Here is a 25,787-nt window from a genome sequence, read left to right as displayed (position 1 = left end):
CCCGGCCAGACCATATGTAACGTAGAGCTCTGACCCACAGTCTCTGCGGCAATCAGACCAGACCAAGATCATGCTTTGATCAATAAATGCAAGCTTCCCTAATGTTGGCCTTGCCTGCCCCCGCCCCGTACTTCCAACTCAGGACCAACCAGAGAAAACCAAACATACTTCCCAAACCAATCACGTAGAATGCTGGCCTCCAGCCTCCCCGGGTCGCCAGCTTCCTCTCAGGGCGCACCTGAACCTTCCCTGTCTTCCCCGGGAAGCTTCCCCAGTCCCTGCCGCCTTTGGGTCTGTCCAACGCGGGTGAAGGTGGCTGACTCGGTGGGAGTAGCTGGGGGTGCGGGTAAAGGGCACAGGGCGACTCCTCTGACCGGGGCCTGGGGGCCGCTGGAGAAGAGGAGGGGACGAAGAAATGCGCCCCACAGCGGGCAGGGGTGCCGGGCGCGGGGAGAGGGGGTGCACGCGGCTGCGCGGGACGGGGGCCGCGCCGCAGGAGCGCTTGGCCCGAGGTGGCCGCTGGAGGACACGGTTCCCGCGCAGCGAGACCGCAGCCCCAACCACCACGTTCCCGGAGCTGGGCTGGGGGCGCTGCAGGACCGACGCTCGGGGGCCTGCAGGGGGCCGCCGGTCCTGTTCAGAGCCCGAGGCCCGCTGGGGGGCCGGGTTTGCCAGCTGGTGCAGAACGCGGAGGGGGAGGGGGAGCAGCCCCGGCTGAGGGCACCGCCTGCTGCCGAGGGGGCGTGCGGGGCGCGGGCGACAGCTTCACGCTGGAGCCAGGAGGAGCAGCTCCGCGGCCCGGAGAAGCGCATCGACAGGTCCCCAGACACTCGCCGCGCTGCAGGGCGCCCGGGGAGGCCCCGGGTGGACCTCGTGGCGGGGCACCTGGTGCGGATCCCCTAGGGCAATACGCTGCCGTGGATGAGCTGCTGGCCCCCGGCCCCACCGGAACATGGACGAGAGCGTCCTCACCGGACAGTGAGAGGGGTGAAGAAGGCCCTGGCCGCGACCCCACCCTTCGTCTCTGGTGACTGCAGTGGGCCTTAACTCGCCACCGGGTCTCATCGTGTCTCTGCTGACTTCTGAAACAAAGAGCAAGGAAACCTGAAAGAAAACAGATCCTCCTAGGACCAGAGAGGACAAAACAGCCCAAGGGAGGGAAGGCATTAGTGTCCGACATTACTAGCGCCCAAGAATGGTCTAGAAGACAAGCTTACAAAGTTATCCGTAAGGATTGGCAACTACAGTTTGCCAATGGCTATGCTGGCTTTGTTTTCTTAATGACAAACTTGTAATGGGGACTTGTGGAAATGGGGCACACAGATGAACTTTACATCGCACTGCAGTTCATGCGGAATGAACTGTTCACTTTACATTGTTGGAATAACAGTCTTGCTGGTGGCCTCCTAGAAAGCCTTCCATTTGCCGTTACTCTGTCCTTGGCTTATTCTGTAAAGAAAATAATAAAAGATAATGATTTAAACATGTGGATGCTTGTGAAACTATGGGAAATGCAACAACCGTTTGCTCAGATAAAGGAGAACATTGACTGTTAACAGAATGATAGTCCCGGCTTACACTGGTGAGACTCATTGTAAATCAATTCCTAGACTTCAGTCTGCTTCAGACTCATTTTGGAATAGCTTTTTAACAGATATTGTGTTAATTGTTCTTATAATTCCAACATAATTTTTTTAGATATCAAAGGTCCACCACAACAGATAGGCAGTAAAATAAAATGTATTCTGTTAGGATTTTTTCTGCATTTAAAAATGGAAGGAAGGGAGGGAGGGAGGGAGGGAGGAAGGAAGGGAGGGAGGGAGGGAGGAAGGAAGGGAGGGAGGGAGGGAGGAAGGAAGGAAGGAAAGAAGGGCATGCACAAAAGAGTTTACACAAAGCATACCCCTTCAACTCAGAGAGGAAATCCATGACTACTGTCTTAAATCTGCCTGATGGGGCTTGAGTTGTTCACCAAGGGAGCCTCAGAACTATTACTTCACGGCCTGAACGAAGAGGGAATACCTAGAGAGCTGTCGGAAGCAGATAAAGAAGATGCTTCCCAAAGGGTTACCAAATCAATGGCTCAGAATCCTGGGAGAGACTTCAAATCTTGTGCCTGACATTCAGAAATTTTCCAGGCACTGAAAACAAACCTGACTGGACAACAAAGAAGATGTTACTAAAGATCTTCCGCACACTGGACTTGTAGGCGGTGAAGATCCTGTGAGACCTGGCGCATCCATTTCCTGTGGCTGCCGTAAAAAAGTGCTACAAACTGGCTGCCTTAGAATCACAGAAATTTTTTCTCTCATGGTTCAGAAGGCTAGACAGAGGTCCAGGATCACCGTGTTGACAGGGCCATGCTCCATCTGCAGCCTCTAGCGAAGGATCCTTCCTAGTTTCTGCTGTAATCGTTGGCGTTCCTTGCCTTGCAGCTGCATTGCTCCACTCTGCCTCTGTCTTCACATGGCCGTCTTCCCTCTGTGTGTCTGTCTCCAAATGTCCCTCTTCTTATAGGGACACGAGTCACTGGATTAGGCCCCCTTATGCAGTATGACCGCATCTGGATTACGGCTCTAGATCCGTTCGCTGTAAGCATCTTTGCTGCAAGCATTTTTGCCGCATAACTAATTGGCTGTGAGGCAATTTTGCTGTAAAAGATAAAATAACTGGTTGATGGTTTGCTACGTGTTTCCGGTAGAACTTTGGAACGTCTACCAACGGACACGTGACAATACGACAAGAATAAGCAGTGTAGCAGGCTTTCACACACAATGCAGAGCTCAGTTACAAATGTGCACCTTAGTATTTGGAAGCTGATGCCTCTCTAAATGGAGGAAGAAATTTTATTGAAAAAGAAAAAGTGCATTGGATGCTGAACGAGGAGACAAATCAACAAGCAAAAAAACCAAAAACTGTGTAATACTATGAATAAAACGTTTCGAAGGCAAGTGCTTAAGTATAACCCATAAAATAAAATCAGTTATTTGCACAGTATTGCCATGAATCTGCACACATTTTAAATGTAGTCAATATTTTGTATTTATTTTGCAATAAAGTCTTTTTAATTTAGTTTTTTTTCATATGTTATGTCTTTTTTAATGTCTCTTTTTTATTTTTTGTTATCTTTTACAGCAAAATTGCCTGACCACCAATTAGGTATGTGGCAAAATGTTCATAGTGACAATGTTTGTGGCAAAGATGTCTATGACAAAGCTACTTGTGGCGAAAATGTGGAACATGCTTGTTAACACCTACAAAGACCCTATTTCCAGATAAGGTCATGTTCACATGTACGGGGGTTAGGACTGAACATATGTTTTTGGGAGACACAATTCAACCCACAATACTTGAGATGCCAAATACAATTTTTAAATTCCAGCATGCTGGAATCACTGTGTCTATGATTATTGGTGATAACTTCCATACTGCAAAGGCTATTGCCCTGAAATGTAGCAGCATAAAGGCTCCTGATGGCTACCTATTTTTAGAGGCACAGATTTCAACACACAAATACATAATAATAAAAATAGACAAACAGAGAAAAAGTTCATAGGGTTTGGCCAAAACTTTGTGTATAGTACTTGCAAGATCTAGTCCTGCTAATAAATACAACCCAGTAAAAGGTATAACTGAGAGTGATGTTTCGGGACAGAAGCAAATTGTAATGGTCACTGGTGATGGTAGTGATGACAGATGGCCTAGTGTTAAAGAGAGCCGATGTTGGATTTGTAATGGGATTAGCAGAAACAGATACAGCTGAAGAAGCTTCTGAGGGTCTTACTAACAACAACCTCACAAGTATTGTTAAAGCTGTCATGTGGGGTGGGAACGTGTATGATGGCATCTCCAAATTCCTTCAACTTTCGTTGACTGTCAATGTCATAGCACCAGTTGTGGCCTTCACAAGGAGCATGTGTTGTTCAGAATTCTCCTCTTAAAGGTGTACTGATTCTGAGTGAATCTTATAATGGATAATTTTGCTTTCCTTGCACTGGCAACTGAAAAGCTTGTGGAGTCACCTTTTTCTCACAAACCTCATGGAAGAGAATCTCTCTTGTTGATTTCAATTATAAAATTGATGAGTTTATAGTGTGGGGGATCAAAACTGGCCACCCCAAAATGTGTCTCTTTGCCTTGATAGCACAAAAGACTGAAAGAAACTTTGATCTTCCCCCTAACTACCTAAAAGAATTTAAGATAAAAGGCCTGTCCCCAGGACAAGCCATCGCCATAGATAACTTTGGGTAGACTGTGAGGGTCCTTGCTAAACCCATTTTTATCTACCAAACATTTGCTTTTCCATTTCCAGGTGAATTGCCTTCCTCCCCTTTGAAGTCCCAAACCACTACCCCCAACACCCTCCTCTGTCTTTAGCTGAAGATGCTATTTAAGATGACAATCTTAGCCATTTGGGCAAGATGCTCAGTTTTCCTGAGTTTCTTGCATGTATACATGTTATAAAGCTTTGCTTGAGTTTCTCCTGTTATTCTGTCTTATGTCAATTTAATTTGTAGCCAAGCCAGAAGGGTCTAGAGGGTAGAGGATTTGTCTTCCTCCCCTGAGATAGTCACTTTTGGTCTTATGTTTGTTGGTAAAATTCCTTTGAATTTTGACAGCGTGAGAAACACTGGTACATGCTCCTCCTTTTGCCTGTTATACAATAATATTTAATACTTTATGTTGCAACTTTTTCATGAAATTAATGCCAGGAAGATTCATGGAAAAATAAGTATATTTGAAAGGCTCTTGAGTAATAATGTCTTTTGTCTAATTGTTTATTGTACAATTTTGTATTGCACAATATGAGAGACAGGTGTTCAACTGTACAACTCTTAGCCCAGCCATGTGGTTACAGTGCATTTTCCTAGGAGTAATGCTGTTAATGTGGGTTCGAATCTTAACTACAATTCCAAATGGCTGTGTGGAGGCCATTATAAGACTTTCATTGAGGGAAAAGAGAAAATTTATTAAAGATGTGCAAGAGTCAGAATTAAAAGTAAAAAGCAAAGATCCATTTTGGGTTCTGTATCTGGGTAGAATCGAACATCAGAATGGTAGAAGCATATCACTCTTCCCTCCACTCATTTTCTTTATCAGGTCACCCAGTATGAGGAAGGGAAATCTTTCAGAATTTATACAGATTCTATTTTAAACACTTATAGTATCCTAGTAACAAAAAAGCACTTCATTTTATCCTTTTCCTAAAATTTTATCTTTTGTTTTTATAAGAATCATGTGATTTGAGTTATCTTCACTGCTACATTTTAAGGCTATTTGTTGAGAGTGGAGGATGCCCAGGGTTATATTTTAGACAGCGAGGTAATGCGAGAACTATTTATAACTAAAGAACGGACTAGAGAAAATATTCTAACTATTGTATTTCCTTTGATCTTTTTTTAGTAGAGGTCCAAGAGCAAAATTATCAATAAATTAATATAGTAATATTTACTATTAATAAAAATCAATTATCTACATTATACAAGGTAAAGACATATTTAAAAGGGCAAGTATCTTCTTTGAAACTGTATTGATTTTTGTTATATACTGTAGATAAATAATACATGTTATAAGAACACAGGCAACAGGAGTACTTTCTGAAAATACAGGCGGCATGGTCTGATGTCGCGGCTTTTGAATTAATTTCTTCTTTGAGTACAGCTACTCTTTAGGGTTACTAAAAAGAAAAGTAGAAAAACTCAAAATGCTAGCAACGTTTTCTCTGGTAGTTGTCTGGCCCAAGTGGTCCTTACCGCATATCTGAAACACAGCTGGGGGTCTATAAGGAAACAAAAGCACAGGATTAGGAAAAAAGTAAGGTAAACAACTGACTTTTTGCCATGTGATAAATACAATTATTGAAATATGCTTCACTTTTTACTTGAGACATCTTTGCCATAGTTAACTTTAAGATTATGATAGGAAAGTTCCGTGTTCTGTTTGTTACCAAACCCCAGAAACTTTACTCTTAATTATCCACTACTGGAGAACAATTGAATCTATCCCTTTCTTCATTTCTCTTCGGTTGTTCTGCATATCAAATTTGAAATGATATCAAAAGGTTGGGCCCACCACCTGTACACAGTGAATCAGGGAGTTTGGCCCTGTGAGTGCGTTCGCCTCCTTATCTATGTAGATTCTTTCAATACATGGAGCCTTTGCTGAGAGCACCAACGTGGACAGCACTGCTCTAAGTATTTTGGAGTGTTACAGGGAACAGACATGCTTCTCGTCTTCAGGCAACTTCTGTGAAAAGCAAACTTTGCAGAGCGTGAATACACTTGAATAAAAGCTTATTTTCCATATCAAAGAACCCACAGAATTTCTGAATCCACAGATGATGACCTCACATGTGCCAGAGAACCCAGTGAGAATTCAGGTAGCCCAAAGTAAAATAAGATTTTTATTTCACTTTTGACTTTGTAAAACTCAGAAGTTTACTAAGAGATGTTGATGCAAATAATCCATAATCAATCTATAATTTAAAATTTGGGGTGAGTTTATTATGAGCCAGGTCTGAGGACTATAGCCCATGGGCTTCCTTCCTTGGGGAAGGAAGGGCACAAAAGAAGTAGGGTGTAGAGAGTGACTATATACTGTCTTGGAACAAAGAGCATTTGGCAGGAATGCTGTCAGACAGAAAGAACTTCCTCACATATGACAGGAATGTCCCTTTTACGACTGTCATGAGATGCTTAGCTGGCACAGCAGATCAGTGGTCACAAGGTGAGCATAGCAAGTCGGTAATTAATCCTTAGTTCCCAGGAAGAGATGCTTATCCTTAAGGAAATGCTGATGTGGGGGGAAGCTACATCTCTATTTTTAAGGGCATCATTCTTGTCTTTGGGATATAATAAATGTTTAAAGCAGATGTACAATGCATGCTCAACAGGCCATGTCAGGCCTTTCTGGAAAAACAAGGTCAGGCCACATTAGTTTTAAACCAAATGGCTTCCTCATGTACTCCAATGTACCCTATTGGTTTTCATTTATTTGTCACAGATATTGCTATTTCCTAAAAAGGATAGAGTATCTTCTCATTATGATGTCTGCAATTTGTATTCCTGGGCACATCGTGAGAAGAGCCCTCTAAGTCAGTCTAGTAATCCGAGGAGCCCAAACCCACAGGCTCCAAAGAATACGCTTTGATTTTAACTTATGGATGGATGGAAGCATTTGTGTTCTGGAGTATTTGAATGCCTCCATACAGAATCAGTGGATTTTCAAAAAATTCATTTGTTGGTTTCTGTGATTAATACATTAAAAAAAACGAGTGATTAAAAAAAATCAATGTGTCAAAATCGACTCTAGTGGAACCATTTCAAAATGGAGTCGCAGCTGCCTTTCCAGAGAAACTGTCTTGCTGTCTTGAACCTTGGACTGGGCCAAACCTTTGGACTGCACCAAAACAGCAATTGTTTTACAAGCAATTGTTTGAGAAGTCAGCAGGAGAACGGACATCCTGACCGCAAAGACTGAGCGTTGTGGACTTTCTGAAGACAGAATCAATAGTCAGTCAATGTTTAGCCAAGACTGGCTTCTGCCTCCAACTCCAACTAAAACTCTCTGTGATACACCCTCCCCTCCTTGCCTTTAAAAGCCCCTGACTTTTCTCCCTAGTGGGACACTATTTGGGCTTCTACCTGAATCTGTGCTCCCTGAGTTGCAATTCTTTGATCTCAAATAAACCTTGCTTCTTTTGAACTGGCTTCCAAATTTTATAGGTTAACATTGGTAATGGAGCTTATATTTGAAAGTTTTGGAGAATTGTTAATGCTCAGATATCATGTAATGAGGTGTGTTTTAGTGTATGGAGAAGTTAAATCCAGGAGTCATAATTTTCTGTTTTTGGCTTCTATACAACATATTTGCTTCTATTTGTCTGCTTTATGAATGAAATAATTGACTTATGAAATAAACTTTTAGAAAACTTTGTATAATATCAGGGCTGTTCACGTTCTGAAAAACAAGTGATATTAACAGCAATCATGTTTCTTAATATCCTTCCTTGTGTCAAAGAGGTTGTCACAGGACATCCTCCTGAGCAGGGAGGGAGGGCTTCCTATTCTGACTCCATTCTTCACTTCTTTTTCTAAACAGTCTGGAGTCGACCATCAGAGGGGAGAATTCGTCTCCATCAACAGCCCTCTAGAGCAGGGACGTTAGCCTGCTAAGTCCATAACCCTTTGGCTCATTTGCCCACACCCTTTCCTCACCTCCCAGGTGCAGGAATCAAATCCCCAGGGGCCTGGCAATGACCTAGTTCCAGGACAGAAGGACCTCAGCTGGTGCTAAAAGATGGCCCAGCTCGCATCCATATGGCCACAATCCTCACTGTCACAGGATGGGATTGCCCTCTTCCTCCACCCTCTTTCAGCACTGGATGATGTTTACTTTAGCCTTTTTTTGAGTCCTTCCTCTTTTCTCCTTCAGGATTGCCTTCAGAGGTGATTTGAATCTGATTTACTTGAAGAGCATACAACTCTCTTGAGGGAGGGGGCTCCTTCACCTCCCTCTGTGCACATGCTTTTGTTCACATCCCTACCAGCCCTTCCCTGCCCCTGAATCATGCCCTCCAATCTCGGGGGAAGCTCTGCTGGCTGCCCCTGGACAAAGAATTTATATCACTTTTAGTTCACTGTAGCCAAGTCCTTGCCAATAAGTTTAGCACAACAGAAAAGTGAACCCCAGAAACACCAAGAGGGTACTTGTGGGACATAGCTCATTAGCCTAGTGACCCCATGCCACCCCATATATAATCAGACCTGGACCCCATTATTAGATTCATCTTCCTTAATGAACTACTTTCCCCACCTGTTTTTCAAAAACCATCAATAGATCTTGTTTTCTATAACATTAAATGTAAATGTGACTTGGCCTTTAAAGCCTTCCAAAATCCATTCCCACCATGCCTCTCTAAATTCACTTCCTAGTACTCTACAATCCTGAAACAGATTCTAATTTCAATCTAAATCATTTCCATAAATATTCATTGAGCACCTAGTTGATCCCAGGCACCGTACTATGCACTAGGAATAAATAAGACAAAGACCCACCTTAAAGGAGCTCAGGACGTATCAGGGGAGTCAAACACCTAAGTAACTATAATATAATAGCAAAATAATAATCACTAACTTTACTGAGCCCGTCATATAGTCCGGGCACCATTCTAAGCATTTCATATCCATTCCTCTAACCCTCACAACAACCTATGAGGTAGGTATCATCAGTATCCTCATTTTATAGCTGAACCACAGAGAGGTGGTTTTCCAAGACCACATAGTTTGGTGGACCCAGTAATTGAACCTTAAGCACTTCCTTAACCACTACATTATATGATAATTTGAAGAGAGCTATAGTTGAGACATGCACAAAGTGTTATGGGAGCATAAAGGACAGAGAGAATCCCTCAGCCTGGAGACACGGGAAAGGGCATCACGGAGACAATATCACCCTACTCTTGATGTACACCTTTCCTTCTTCTAGATGGGGATTGGGCCAGTTTACACCAAAAAATGCATAGATTAAAGTAACGATAAAATAGAAAGAGAGGATCAGGACCAGGGGAAATGTGAATATCATAAGAAAATCAAAACCAGAGGAAAAATGCATTTAGTCCAAAAAGAACAGTTTAGTTATACCACACTTTAACATCTAATTTTGCTATGAGCTCTCTGGCAGTCAAAGAGAAAAGGGAGTCATGGTCAATTGCATGGTCAGTGTTTATCGTCATAAAGTAAAAAGCAAACCAGTTCATCAAGGGGAAAATAAGCCCTTCTTAGAACTATATTACAAGATAAAATTATCAAGCGGGAGCTGTATTAGCGTCACTGAGAACTATAGTAGAAAAAACGTCCCCTACGATGCTCCCATAACAAATGTAATAGAAGATTTTATATGGCAGTTTTTTACGGCATTCATTGATAAAAGCCAAGGATGTCGCATAAATGCAACTCTGCAAAGATGATTCCATTAAGGATACTATTGTTTGAATTCAGAATCTTCTGGTGTTAGGATTTTGAGTTGAGTCTAGAAAAATGAGGATTTCTCTAGGCTGAGGAAGCAAGCTAAAGGCATTCACGGAGGAGAAACAGCGTGGTATATGTTTTAGTGTGATTTCTCTTCTCTGCATGTGAGGAGGGAGGACTGGAGGGGGAGCCAGGTGGTGAACACCTTTGTTGAGAGCCTGCTGTGTGTCTGGCCCTGCACCAGGCTCTGGGATAAGTCAGTGAGAGGACAAAGTAACTGCTCTCCAGGAGCTTACGTTCTAGTGTGCGGGTGTGGGGATGGGATAGGAGGTTGAACAATAAATATGGAAACAAATACGTAATTACATATGAGTGCTGATAACTGTGATGAAGAAACAAGGTAAAGTAACTGAGTGTGTCAGGGGCATCCAGGAGGCAGCTGCATAAATATCTAGTCAAGTGCTTTCTTAGAAAGAAGTGAATGCAAAGGCGGGAAACCAGATGGGTTTTATTCTAAGTGCAATGGAAGCCAACGGAGGGTTTTAAGCAGGAAGGTGACTTGCTGTGATTTACATTTTAGAATGTTGCTGGCTGAACTGTGGAGGATGGAACAGATGGGCGCTGAGAGAGAAAAATGGTGGCAGGGACACCAGTGAGGGGGCTGCTTCAAGAGTCCAGGGAACATGTGGTGGTTTGGACTAGAGTTGTACACATTTTGGAAATGAAACCAATGTTGGGTATGAAAGAGACGAATCAAAGATGATGCATAGTTGTTTTGCCAAAGCAAGTAAGTGGATGATGTGCCATTTCGTGAGATAGGAAAGACACAGAAAGTGGGACTGGGGAAGTAAGTAGTTCTATCCTGACCAAGTTAGGTTTGAGGCGACAACTGGACCTCCAAGTGGCAGTGGGACATGCAAGTTAGGAGCTCAAGGCAGAAAGATATGAACTAGAAATGCATTTTTAAAATGTTAGCTGCATTTTCAAATGCAACTCTGTGTTCTTTACCTTTGCAGACAGAGGCCTTTGTATTCAAAGCCAGGAGTCCATTCACTAATCTGGGAAAAAGTGTGATAAATGAATATTTTTTGGTTCCTGGTTTTTGGACAGTCCATAGGTTTGAATATCTTCAGAGCACACACAGGGAGACCTTGAGACTGGAAAAGATCGTTTGGAAGAGTGGTAGGAGAGGAGGTCACAAAATAGACTAAGAAAGAAGAGTCAGAAGAGAGATTGGATTGGTGGTTACCAGAGGGGAAGGGGGAGGGAGGAGGGTGAAAGGGATAATTCGGCACATGTGTATGGTGATGGGTTGTAATTAGTATTTGGGTGGAGAACATGATGTAATCTATGCAGAAATAGAAGTATAATGATGTACACCTGAAATTTTTACAATGTTACAAACCAATGTTACTGCAATAAACAAACAAACAAAAAAAACAAATGTTTAAAAATCTTCATATTGATTATCTGAATATTTAAAAATAAAATAAGCAGAATAATTGAAAAAAAAAAAAAAGAAAGAAGAGTCAGTGAGGTAGGAGGAACACCAGACAAGACGGAGGGCTTTAAGATTTATTGGTGGCATAAATGTCAAGCAGTGTCACAGAGCCTGGAAAAGAAGGTCTTTCGAGAAGGAGGGAGTCGTCAATCATCTAAAATCCTGCTGAGTGGCCGAGTAAGACAGAGCAGAGAGCTGGCGGTCGGCTGTGGGGAGGTATAGGCCGTTGGTGATCTTGGTTAGACCTGCGGGGAGCGGTAGGGATGGAAGCCCAGCTGGTGCGGGTGGAGGAGGAAAGAGGGGGTGAAGAGCGGAGAGAGCGCGGAACATAACTCTTTTAGGGAGGTTTCTTGTGAAGGGGAATGGAGAAATGTGGCGGTGGCTGGAGGAAGACATGCGATGAACGAGGATCTTTTTTTTTTTTTAAATAGTGGTTGATATTAAGGCATGTGTGTATAGATAGATCAGAATGACCCACTAAATAGGAACTGATGATGCAAGAGGAAAACAGAATACCTGTAGTGGAAGCATTGTCCTCGGGAAGGGAGAGAGGATGGAACAAGGAGAGGTTGGCCTGGGAGAGAAGCAAGGACATTTCTTATAACGTGAGGGAAAGCAAAGTGGGTGGATTAAGTTACAAGAAGGTTATTGGATTTGCTGATAACAAAATGGATGTTATCATTTGCATCTGTTTTCTCTTTGATGTATGAAGCAAGGTCATCACCTAAGAACCATGAAAAGACATGATTGACTGGTAGTGTTGAATGCTTGTTTGTGAAACAATTGATGTGTTGTGAAGTAGAGCTCCACGCCTTCTTCCTCACTTCAGTAACTCAACACCAGTATCCTGACATTCTCCACATCTATGCCACCTATGAAATTTAAACTCCAGTATCACACTCTCTGACCACAATCTTTGATCCAGTTTTCATTCACTTGATACCACTACACGGTATCTCTATCAATGTCACAATGACTTTGGCTTCTCCATTTCACCTGGTCTATTGGGTCTGATCAGGCTTCATTTCCTTCTGTGTTGCCTGGATTCCACAGTCCATTATATCAGTCATTTTCTCTTTTAACACCTTCAACTCTCATTCCCTTAACCTTTTGTTCATTCGTTGCACACATTCTATAAAATTCAAGATCAGCCTAATCATCTGCCTTTTCTATTCTTACATCTAGGCTGTAGGCCAAAGCTAGGGGCAAAAAGGAAAAAAAAATGAAAAATCATAAATTTTGCCACACATGTCCATGACATTCCCAGTGTGCAATCTTCAGTAAATTTCTTCTCCTTTTCTCCCTGAGAGGCTACATTTCATCACGTTTCTGAAGTTATGCCACTTCCTCCATTACAGTTGGGAGGTGCCGTAGTCTTACTTACACCAGAGAAAATAGAAATCATCAGACAAGAACTCCCATAAATTGCTGCCCCCCACATCAATTCTACTATACTGTACTTACTTGTGTCCTTTCTGCCTCCGTGGAAGAAACATCTTAACGCCCTTCCTATTTTAATCCTCGCTGGCATTCTTTACCTCCCCTGTATTAGCCCTGAAGGATTTGTTTCTGACAGACATGCAACTCAACTACCTTAAGCAAATAAATCCCAAGGATAAGGCCAGCTTTAACCACAGCTAGTTCCAAGAGTTCAAATTAATTTTTCAGGACTCTCCCCTTCTCTTGCCTCTGAGCCCTTCTTTCCTCCATTCCTCAGCCCAAGAAAGGCTACCTCCAAGTGGGTGGTGAAGATCGCCACCAGCACCTCTAGCTTTCATTGTCCTTACAAATAATGATACCACAGGAAAGAAAATTTCATTTTCTAGGTAGCTTAAGAAAAAGTACCAGGAAGGACTCTGATTGCCAAACTTGAGTCACATACCCATCTCTGAACCGAGGAAATGATCAGCCACTCTGGGTCATGTGTGCATCCTGGTGTCCAGAGGGTGGGCTGGGAAATGGGGACATGTGATTCACAGCCTTTCCAGTGGGAAAGTGGCATTTCTTGGACAAAAGTACCATGCTCAACAAAAAGATATTGGGCATGCACTACATATTCCCTCCTGCCTCCCTCAGAGTTGCATACATGAAGTGTTCCCTCTCTTTCCCATATCTTCAAACTCCTTTATTGACACATTGCCCAATGTTAATAAAAGCACTTAACACAAATGCCTGGCTCATAATCAGTGTTCAATAAATGTCTAGAGTAGGAGAAATAATAATAATAACAACAATAGCAACAACAACTGGCCCGTCTTAAGTCAAAGTCTTGGCATCTTTCTCTGGCTTCCCTCTATCTCTTTCCCTCTTCCCAGCTAAGTGCATCACTCTCTGTACTTCCCCACTTGTCCACTTCCTCAGCTTACTGTAATCTGTTTCGCACCTGCACTACTCCACTGACAGATCCCCAGCAGTCTTCACAGTCCCCAGTCAGCGGGATACTTTCCCAATTTTATTTCACTTATCCTCAATAGTTGATGCTAATGGTCCTTTCACTGTTCTTGAAACTCTCTTCCATTCATTTTGTAATTCTTTTCAGGGGTTTCCCTCACTTAGCCTTATTTTCCTCTTCCTACTTTCTGGCTTCCACGACTAACCTGACTCTAATGATTCCCAAGAGCAGCCCAGACCTCTTAACTGAGCTGCAGGTCTTTGTAGCACAACTTCCTCTTGAAGAATTCCACTTGGATGTTCTGAAACACCTGAAGCAAAGCATTTTAAAAACTGAATTAACTACTCCCCATAACACACACCAAAAATTAAGTTCTCCTAATTGTACTTCCTTATTCCAGTAAATGGCTCCTTACCCGCTGAAGCCAAATGACTGGGAATTAGTCTATATTTCTTCTTTCTCACCCCAAACATCCAGATTCAAATGTAGTAAACTTTCCCTTCTAAATATAAAATCCACTCACTTCAAATGCCACTGTCCTATTCAGCCCATCATCTTTTCTCTGAATTATTGCCAAGGATCCATAACGAATTCCCCTACCTCTCCTGCAAACCACCCTTCATATCTTTGCTAAAGGAATTTTTTTTTCCTGAAAAGCAAACCTGATGGTGTTATTCTTTAGTGGTTTCCTATGGCTTTCATGACTGCTCTAGTTATATTTTTGGATGGAATAGGAGGCCAGAAGTTCTGGCTGACCCAAAACTAGGGACAGCTTATTTGCCTCTAGCCTCCAGAACAAAGACCGTCATGTCTTCAACATCTTCACTTTTGCCAATGCCCAATAGTCTCCCATGAGCTTGCAATGAACAGGCTCAGAAGAAACCCACATTCATGAACAGACAAAGGGTCTCAGCAGCTTGAAGGAGGAAGACTGATCCTCAGCTCCTGGTATTCACATCCTTGTGCAATCCCCTCCCTGTGACTGTGAGCTGGCCTTATTGACTCACTTCTAGTGAATAGGATGTGGCAAAGTAATGGGATGTCACTTCTGAGTTGGGTTATAAATAGACTGTGGCCTCTGTCTTGGGCGTCCCTTCTTACACAGTCTGGGATCACTCATTCTGGGGGAAACCAACTGCCGTGTCATGAGGCAGCCCTGTGAAGAGGGCACATGAAGGAGCTTGGAAGCTATTCCTCTTCAGTTGAACTTGAGAGGACTGCAGCCCTGACCAGCACCCTGACTGCAGCCTTGTGAGAGCCCTTGAACCAGATCCACTCGGCTGAGCCACTCCTGGATTCCCGACCCACAGAAACTGTGAGCTAATTAATGTTTATATTTCCAATCATAACATTTTTGGGTAATTACTTATGCAGTAATAGATAATTAATACAAAGTCCAAGAGGGGGAGGGTCTTACTGAGGCAAAAAAGACAGAAGAAAATTTAATAAAAATTGACAGGAATCTGAAGTAGGTGCAATTATACAATTTAAAAAAAGGTTCTAACTTTAAAACATGACTTCGTATTTAAAAATTCAAGAAAAACTAAAAATTATTATAGTTGTGGTGATAATTAAATTAATGGACTGGACAACTAAAAGGGACAAATAACTCACAACTCACAGCACAGAGGAAAAGAAGGGTTAAAAGTCATGAGGAAAACAATAAGACACTTGGAAGGCAAATCTAGGAAATCTATTATACAAATAATAGGATTTTTAGGAGAAAAACAGAACAAATAGAGTAGTGATGACTAAGGAAAAAAATAGACAAAAGCTACTCTAAAGCAAAAAAAATAAATAAAATGCTTGCATCATTATGTTGAAAGGGAGCAGAATCCCACGCAGGATTGGACAAAAAAAGATACATACCTAGACATATTCTGATAATGTTTCTGAGCATCAGTGATAAAGAAAAAAACTGTCTAAGCTTCCAGCCAGAAAGAACAGAATGCCTATAAAGAGAAGAGGCTTCAAATTCTCCCCAGCATTGGAAGCTAAAAGACGGTGGACAATCATTTTAGGCTACTGAATGAACCAGTCCAGAAATCCTAAACGCAATGAAGATATCATGCTTTACGTTTGCACACTTGCAAGACCTCAGAAAGCATCCCAACCCCATATCCCGTCCAAGGAAAACACTCCAGGAAGTAACCCAGCAAAGGAAAAATAAATCAGAACAAAGATCTTAGATAAGGAAACTAAAGACTATAAGAAACAGTGGTGAGCAATGAATTTTGTAAGATGTGGTTACAAAATGATGTGGTTAAATCTAAAGGAATGACCATAACATTTTTTGACATTAAATACATGGGAAGAAGAGACTTCCAGTTTCTGGTCATGCATAGAAGGAGCTTGGAAGTTGTCACGCTATTCTAACAAGTAAACAGCTGAACAAACTGAATCAACAGCTCTTCTCAGATCCGGCAGAGAAGTGAGATCACAAGGTCCACTGCTGCCCCCAAACCTGGAGAGACAGGCCAGCTGGCTATGGAGAGTCACAGCCTGCTGGGGCAGAGACCTTCTCGGGAGCCGGAACAGGGGGGAAAACTGAACTACAATTGACAAATTGCTGGAGCCTCAGTGTGGGTGAGTCTGAGACCCAGTCCCCCGGGGGACCCAGTCACAGGAGGGACCCTCACATTTTCGTGAGTTGTACCTCCAGGAGCTCTACCAGGTTCTCACAGTGAAGACTGGAGAAAAATCCTCTCGTGCTTCTGACAGGGAGAGAGGAAAAGTAGTCATTTCGGAATATGCCAGAGCATTCTGTTCTTAACAAGGCTTGCCCTTAGGAGAAATTATTTTACCACAGCTTAACCTAACAGGGTTTTATCAGAGCCCAGCTGACCTGGGGGAAGGGGAATATTCTAGTTCCCTCTAGTCTTCCACATGGAGGACAGGAAATACAAATTCCATCCCACTCCAGCCATTCTGTCACACCTAAGTGGGGAGAAAGAAACTGAACAGCACCTCTGAAGTTCACGGTTCAGGGGCACAGGCTCACTAGAAGCTTGAGACCTAATCATAAGATTATAGAACGTTTCTCCTCCCTGTACACCTTACTACCACATCACTAAAGGACTATTTACACCAGTTCCTTTTACCCACTACGGCATATCTGGTTATCAAGAAAAAATTACAAGCATACTAAAACGCAAAAAAACACAGTTTAAAGAAACTGAGAAAGCATCAGAACCAGAGTCAGATATGGCAAGAAGGCTGGAACTATCAGGCCAGGGATTTTGAAAACTATGATTAATATGGTAAGATTAACATGTTAACCAGATTAATATGTTAATATGATTAATGGACAAAATAGACAACGTGCAAAAACAGATGGATAATGTAAGCAGAGAGATGGAAATTTTAAGAAAGAATCAAAAAGAAATACTAGAGATAAAAAACACTGACAGAAATGAAGAATTCCTTTGTTGTGCTCATTAATAGACTGGATATGGCTGAGGAAAGAATCTCCGAGCTTGAGGATACGCCAATAGAAACTTCCAAAAGTGAAAAACAAAGAGAAAAAAAGACTTTAAAAAGCAGAACAAAATATTCAAGAATTGTGGGACTACTACAAAAGGTGTAAATGTGTGTAATGGGAATACCAGAAAAAAACAGAAAGGGACAGAAGCAGTGTTTGAAGCAATAGTGACTGAGAATTTCTCCAAATTAACGTCAGACACCAAACCACAGGTTCAGGAAGCTTGGAGAAACCCAAGCAGAATAAATGCCAAAACAAAACAAAACAAAGCAAACCAACTAAACCTCAGCATATTGTATTCAAAATGCAGAAAATCAAAGATAAAGAAAAAAATCTTGAAAGAAGACAGGGGAAAAAAACAGTTTACCTATAGAGAAGCAAAAATAACAATTATATCTGACTTCTCAGAAACCATGCAAGTAACAGTAGAACAAAATATTTAAAGAGTTGAAAGAAAAAAATCCACCAACCTAGGGGCTGGCCTCATGGCCTAGTGGTTAAGTTTGGTGCATTCCACTTCAGTGGCCCGGGTTTGGTTCCTGGGCACAGACCTACACCACTCATCAGTGGCCATGCTGTGGCAGTGACCCACATACAAAATAGAGGAAGACTGGCACAGATGTTAGCTCAGGGCAAACCTTCCTCAGGAAAAAAAAATCCACCAACCTAGAATTCTGTTCACTGTGAAATTATCTTTCAAAAGTGAGGGAGAAATAAAGACTTTGCCAGACAAAAAAAAATTAAGGGAATTGGTGCTCAGTAGAACTGCCTGGCAGGATATGTTAGAAGAATTTTTTCATAGAGGAGGAATAGATCAGAAACTCAGATCTACAGAAAGAAAGGAAGAGTACTGGAGAAGGAATAAGTGAAGGTAAAATAAAAACCTTTATTTTTCTGTTTCTTAATTGATCTAATAGATGAGTTTGTTCAAAATAATAATAGAGACAATGTATTAGATTATATATGCTTACGTATAAGTGAAATAAATGACACCAATGATACAAGGGAAGAGCAGAAGGAATTTGAAATATTTTTTATTATAAGGCACTTGCACTACCCCTGAAGTAGCGTGGTGTTTTATGAAACTGGACTTGCAAACTCTAGGATAACCACTAAAAAAGTGAAGAAAGAAGTATAATTGGTATGCTAAGAAAGGGGATAAAATGGAATCATATAAAATGCTCAATTAAAACCAAAAAAGGGAGAAAAAGAGTGGAGGACAAAAAAAAAAAAAAGAAACAAGGAACAAAGGGCAACAAATAAATGAGGACCATAACAAATATAATGGATATTAATCCAACTATATCAATCACTTTAAATGTAAATGGTCTAAAAGCACCATTTAAAAGACATTGTCTGAGTGGATCAAAAAACAAGACATAACTATATGTTGTCTACAAGAAACCCACTGTAAATATAAAGACACATGGATCAAAAGTAAATGGATGAGAAAAATATACCATAAACACCAGCCAAAAGAAAACTGGAGTAGCTATATTAATTTTAGACAGAGTAGACTTTAGAGCAAAGAAAATTATCAGGGTTAAGAGAGGCATTATATAATGATAAGGGGGTAAATTCTCCAAGAATACATACTATTGCCCAAAGTGTATGTGCATAGCAATAGAACATCAAAATATATGAGGCAAAAACTGTTAGAACTGCAAAAAGAAATAGATGAATCCACTATTATTGTTGGAGACTTCAACACCTCTCTATCAGAAATTAACAGACTCAGCAAGCAGAAAATCAGTAAGGACATAGTTGAACTCAACAGCACCATCCATCAATTGGATAAAATCGACATCTATTGACTACTTCATCCAACAACAGCAGAATATACAGTCTTCTCAAGCTCACATGGAATATTCATCAAGGTAAACCATATTCTGGGCCATAAAACATACATTAACACATTTGAAAGAATATAAATCATACAATATATCTTCTCAGATGACAATGGAATTAAACTAGAAATTTATAATAGAAAGATAGTTGGAAAATACAAAACACTTTTAAATTAAACAACACATTTCTAAATAACACATGGGTCAAATAAGACATTTTAAGAGAAATTTAAAAATACTTTGAACTAAATAAAAATGAAAATACAACTTATCAAAATGTGTGGGATGCAGCAAAAGCAGTGTGTAGAGGGATATTTATAGAATTGAATGCATATGTTAGAAAAGAAGAAAGATCTAAAATCGATCATCTAAACTTTCACCTTATAGAACTATAAAAAGAAGAACGAATTATATCCAAAGTAAGAAGAAGAAAAGAAATAATAAAAATTAGAGCAGAATTCAATGAAACTGAAAACAGAAAATCAATAGAGAAAATCAACAAAACCAAAAGCTGGTTCTTTGAAAAGATGTATAAAATTGATAAACCTCTAACCAGGCTAACCAAGAAAAGGAGAGAAGACACAAATTATTATACCAGAAATTAAAGAGAGGACATCACTACAGATCTCATGGACATTAAAAGGACAATAAAAGAATACTATGAATAACTCTATGCCCACAAATTTGAAAACCCAGGTGAAATGGACCAATTCCTTGAAAGACATAATCTGCCAAAACTCACACAAGAAGAAATAGACAATCTGAATGGACTATATCTATTTAAAAAATTGAATCAATAATTAATAACCTTCCAAAACAGAAAGCATCAGTCCCAGATGGGCTCATTGGTGAATTCTACCAAACATTTAAGGAAGAAATCATACCAATTCTCTACAATCTCTTCCAGAAGACAGAAGCAGAGGGAATAATTCCTAACTCATTCTAAGGCCAGCATTACCTTAATACCAAAATCAGACAAAGACTTTATAAGAAAAGAAAACTACAGACCAATATCTTTCATGAACATAGATGCAAAAATCGTGAACAAAATATTTGCGAATAGAATCCACCAATGTATACAAAGAATGATACACCACAACCAAGTGGTATTTATCCCAGCTATGCAAAGCTGGTTCTACATTAGAGAATCAATTAATGTAATTCATCATATCAACAGAATAAAGAAGAAAAATCACATAACAATATCAATAGAGGCAGAAAAAGCATTTGACAAATCCAACACTCATTCATGATAAAAACTCTCAGCAAACTAGGAATAGAGGGAGAACTTCCCCTACATGGTAAAAAACATCTACAAAAACCTACAGCTAACGTTGTACTTTAATGGTGAGAAGCCAGAACATTTCCTGCTAAGATCAGAAACAAGGCAAGGATGTCTCCTTTTACCACTACATTTCAACATTGTACTGGAAGTCCTAGTTAATGCAATAAGACAAGGAGAAGAAATAAAGAGTATACAGACTAGAAGGGAAGAAATAAAACTGTCTTTGTTCACAGATGAAATGATTGTGTATGTAGAAAATCCAAAAGTATAAACAAAAAACCTCCTGGAACTAACAAATGATTATATCAAGGTTGCAGGATACAAGGTTAATATACAAAAGTCAATCACTCTCCTATATATCAGCAACGAACAAGTGGAATTTGAAATTAAAAACACACTTGTACTTACATTAGCATCCAAAAAATGAAATATTTAGGACGAAATCTAACAAAATATATATAAGATTTTGTATAAATGTCTTTGGTACAAATTTTGAGGAAAACAAAAACAAAATTTTTGTATAAATTTTGATGAAAACTCCAAAACTCTGATGAAAGATATCAAAGAAGATCTAAACAAAGGGAGAGATATTCCATGTTCTTGGTAGGAAGATTTAATATTGTCAAGATGTCAGACCATCCCAACTTGATCTATAGATTCAATGCAATCCCAATAAAAATCCTAGTAATTTATTTTATGGATATCAACAAACTGATTCTAAAGTTGGCAAAATACCCAGAATACCCAACACAGTACTGAAAGAGAAGAAAAAGTTGGAGGACTGATACTACCTGATTTCAAGATTATTACAAAGCTACAGTAATCAAAACAGTGTGGTATTAGTAAAGAATAGACAATAGATCAATGGAACAGAATAGAGAGTCCAGAAATAGACCCACATAAATATAGTTAACTGATCTTTGACAAAGGATCAAAGGCAATACAATGGAAAAAAGATAGTCTCTTCAACAAATGGTGCTGGAACAACTGGACAACCACATACAAAAAAGTGAATCTAAATACAGACATTACTCCTTTTGCAAATATTAACTCAAAATGGATCATAGACCTAAATGTAAAATGCAAAACTATAGAACTCTTAGTGGCAATGCCTTTTTAGATACAATACCAAAGGCACAATCCATGAGATAAATAATTAATAAGCTGGACTTCATTGAAACTAAAAGCTTCTGCTCTGTGAAAGACACTGTCAAAAGAATGAGAAGACAAGCCACAGATTGGGAGAAAATATTTGCTAAAGATATATCTGATAAAGAACTGTTATCCAAAATATACAAAGAACTCTTACAACTCAACAGCCTGATTAAAAAATGGGCCAAAGACCTGAACAGACACCTCACCAAAGAAGATATATAGATAGCAAATAAGCATATGAAAAGATGCTCCACATCATATCTCCTTAGGGAATTACAAATTAAAACAACGAGATACCACCACACACCTATCAGAATGGCCAAAATCCAGAACAAATGCTGGTGAGGATGTGGAGCAACAGGAACTCTCATTCATTGCTGGTGGGAATGCAAAATGGTACAGCCACTTTGGAAGACAGTTTGGCTGTTTCCAACAAAACTAAACCTACTCTAACCACGTGATCCATCAATTGGGCTCCTTGGTATTTACCCAAATGAGTTGAAAACCTATGTCCACACAAAAACCTGCACATGAATGTTTATAGCAGCTTTATTCATAACTGCCAAAACTTGGAAGCAACCAAGATTGCCTTCAGGTGAATGGGTAAACTGTGGTACATCCAGACAATGGAATATCACTCAACACTGAAAATAAATGAGCTATCAAGCCATGAAAAGACATGGAGGAAACTTAAATCCATATTATTAAGTAAAAGAAAACAATCTGAGGAGGCTAACTACTATGTAATTCCAACCATATGACGTTCTGGAAAAGACTAAACTGAAGACAGTAAAAAGTTCAGTGGTTTCCATGGGTTATTGGAAAGGGAGGGATGGATAGGCAGAGCACAGAGGATTTTTAGGGCAGCGAAACTACTCTGCACGATATATAATGGATACACATCATTATATATTTGTTAAAACCCACAAAAAGTACACCACCAAGAGTGAATTCTAACATAAACTATGAACTTTGAGTGATAAAAAATACAGATAAACAAACAAAAAAAGGAGTTTTAAACTAATAAAACTCTCAGAAAATCCTGGAAAAGGGGCAGAGGATTGGGGGGAATACAGCAGAGAGAATTGAGAGCTCAGAATCAGAGCATCCAAAGGTATTCTCTTAGGGGTGGGGAAATGGAACAATAGACAAGTGAAATATCCTGGGGCAAGTACAGTTAATATTCTTCATTAGTTTTTAGAATAGTAGTAAGTTTTAGGTTTAAATATAGATTTAAACATAGGTTCAGATGATAGTATAACCAATAGGGGATGGAGAAGTATCATAGCACTTATAGTTGGCAGGAGATAGAAAGGAATAAAAGGAAACTGGATCAAGCTAGTAAAAGTAAGGAAAAGGGAAAAGAGGAAACAACCTAAACATGAAATATAACCAAATTTAACTAGTTTCACCAAAAAATGCAAATGGGCTAAATTTTTCTATTAAAACGGGGAGTCTCAGATTCGGAGGGAAAGAAACATTATCCAGCTGTCTATTGTTTACAAGAGACAGAAAAATCTATGAGGATTGGTAAGATTTCTATTTCTGATATTCTTTCTGATGGACTGGATTCCCCGAAAACCCTTCTGATGAAAACAACTAAAAAATATATTATTTTTATATGAATCTCAGAGTGTAAAAGTAAAGACTCCACAGAGTCCTGCAACAAAGTGAAAACAGGAGCCTTGGAAGAGATGCCAAATCCTGGAGGTCTTTTTTTTCCAGCTTTACTGAGACATGATTGACATACAACATTGTATAAATTTGTGTACAATGTGATTATTTGATACATGTATATATTGTGAAATGATACCACAATCAGATTAGTTAACACATCCAACACTACCTTATATCATTACCTTTTGTGGTTGTGTGTGGTGAGAACATTTAAGACTTATTCTCTTAGCAACTTTCAAGTATACAATACAGTTTTGTTAATTATGTGAGTTATTATATAAAGTTATAGTATTGTTAAGCTATACATTAAATCTCCAGACTTATTCATCTTGTAAGCGGAAGTTTGTACCCTTTGTCCATCTTCACCCATTTCACCCCCACCCCCACTGTCAGCCACCATCTACTCTGTTTCTATGAGTTTAGCTTTTTAAAATTCCACATACAGGGGCAGGCCCGGTGGCGCAAGCGGTTAAGTGCACGCTCTCCGATGTGGCAGCCCGGGGTTCGCCGGTTCGGATCCCAGGCACGCACGGACGCACCGCTTGGCAAGCCATGCTGTGGTGGCGTCCCATATAAAGTAGAGGAAGATGGGCACGGATGTTAGCCCAGGGCCAGTCTTCCTCAGCAAAAAAAGAGGAGGATTGGCAGATGTTAGCACAGGGCTGATCTTCCTCAAAAAAAAAAAAAAATTCCACATACAAATGAGATCCTACAATATTTGTCTTTCAATATCTGAGTTATTTCACTTAGCATAGTGCCCTCGTGGTCCATCCATATTGTTGAAAATGGCATGATTATCTTCTTTTTTACGGCTTAATAAATTTTCATTACACATATATATATACCACATTTTCTTTATCTATACATCTGTCAATGGACACTTAGGTTGTTTCCCTTCCTTGGCTACTGTGAATAATGTTGCAATGAACATAGGGGTGCAGGTATTTCTTCAAGATAGTGATTTAATTTCCTTCGGATACATATCCAGAAGTGGGATTGCTGGATCATATGGTGGTTCTATTTTCAATTTCTGGAGGAACTGTTTTCCACAGTGGCTGTACCAATTTATATTCCCACCAACAGTGCACGAAGGTTCCCTTTTCTCTACAACTTTGCCATCACTTGTCATCTCTTATCCTCTAGATGATAGCCATTCTAACAGGTGTGAAGGGATATCTCATTGTGGTTTTGATTTGCATTTCTCTGATAATTAGTGATGTGGAGCAACTTTTCATGTACCTGTTGGCCATTTATATGACTTTTTTGGAAAAATGTCTATTCAGGTCCTTTGCTCATTTTTTAATCAGATGATTTGAGTTTTTTTGCTATTGAGTTGTATGAGTTCCTTATATATTTTGGATATTAGAAATATGGTTTGCAAGTATTTTTTCCCATTCCATATGTTGCCTTTTCATTTGTTGATGGTTTCCTTTGCTGTGCTTCATAGTTTTCTGTAGTCCCACTTGTTGATTTTTGCTTTTGTCACTTTTGCTTTTGGTGTCATATCCAGAAAAATCATTGCCAAGACCAATGTCAAGTAGTTTTTGCCATATGTTTTCATCTATTTTTATGGTTTCAGGTCTTACATTTAAGTCTTTAATCCATTTCGAGTTAGTTCTAGTGAGAGGTGTAAGATAGGGATCCAATTTCATTCTTTGGCATGTGATTATTCAGTTTTCCCAACATTTCTCATTTATTTCTGTCTTTTTCAATTTCTTTCATCAATGTCTTATAATTTTCAGTGTACAGATCTTTTGCCTCCTTGGTTAGATTGATTCCTAAGTATTTATTGTTTTTGATGCTGTTGTAAATGGGATTGCTTTCTTGATTTCTGTTTCAGATAGTTCATTGTTAGTGTATAGAAACATGACTGATTTTTATATGTTGATTTTTGCATTGCACAACATTAACAAATTCATTTATTAGCTCTAATATATTTTTTGGTGGAGTCTTTAGGATTTTCTACATATAAGATCATATTATTTGCACACAGAGACAATTTTACTTCCTCCTTTTTGATTTGGATGCTGTTTATTTCTTTTACTTCTCTAATTGCTCTGGCTAGGATTTCCAATACTATGTTGAATAGGAGTGGTGAGAGTGGACATCTTTGTCTTTTTCCTGGTCTTAGAGGAAAAACTTGCCGCCTTTCACTGTTGAGTATGATGTTAGCTGTGGACTTGTCATATATTGCCTTTTTTATATTGAATTATGTTCCTTCTGTTTCCAATTTGTTGAGAGGTTTTTTTTTTTATCATGAAAGGATGTTGAATTTCGTCAAATGCTTTTTCTGCATCTATTGAGATGATCATATGATTTTTATCTTTCATTTTATTAATGTGGTATATCATACTGATTGATTTGTGTATGTTGTATCACCCTTGCATCCCAGGTATAAATCTCATTCGATCATGGTGTATGATCATTTTAGGTGCTGTGAATTCAGTTTTCTAATATTTTGTTGAGAATTTTTACATCTAT

The 25,787-nt window shown here is 39.8% G+C and overlaps 1 pseudogene; it reads left to right on the top strand.

Annotated features, from left to right (window-relative positions):
* The first annotated feature begins 952 nt into the window (after positions 1-952).
* Positions 953-4,093, top strand: LOC147913371 (plasma membrane calcium-transporting ATPase 2 pseudogene; annotated as a pseudogene).
* The last annotated feature ends 21,694 nt before the right edge of the window (positions 4,094-25,787 follow it).

This window comes from Ceratotherium simum, chromosome 28 (assembly GCF_057802395.1).
Source record: "Ceratotherium simum simum isolate JZ-2026a chromosome 28, ASM5780239v1, whole genome shotgun sequence".
NCBI lineage: Eukaryota > Metazoa > Chordata > Mammalia > Perissodactyla > Rhinocerotidae > Ceratotherium > Ceratotherium simum.
Note: the sequence above shows the minus strand (reverse complement) of the source record. Positions and strands in the feature narration are given on the sequence as shown.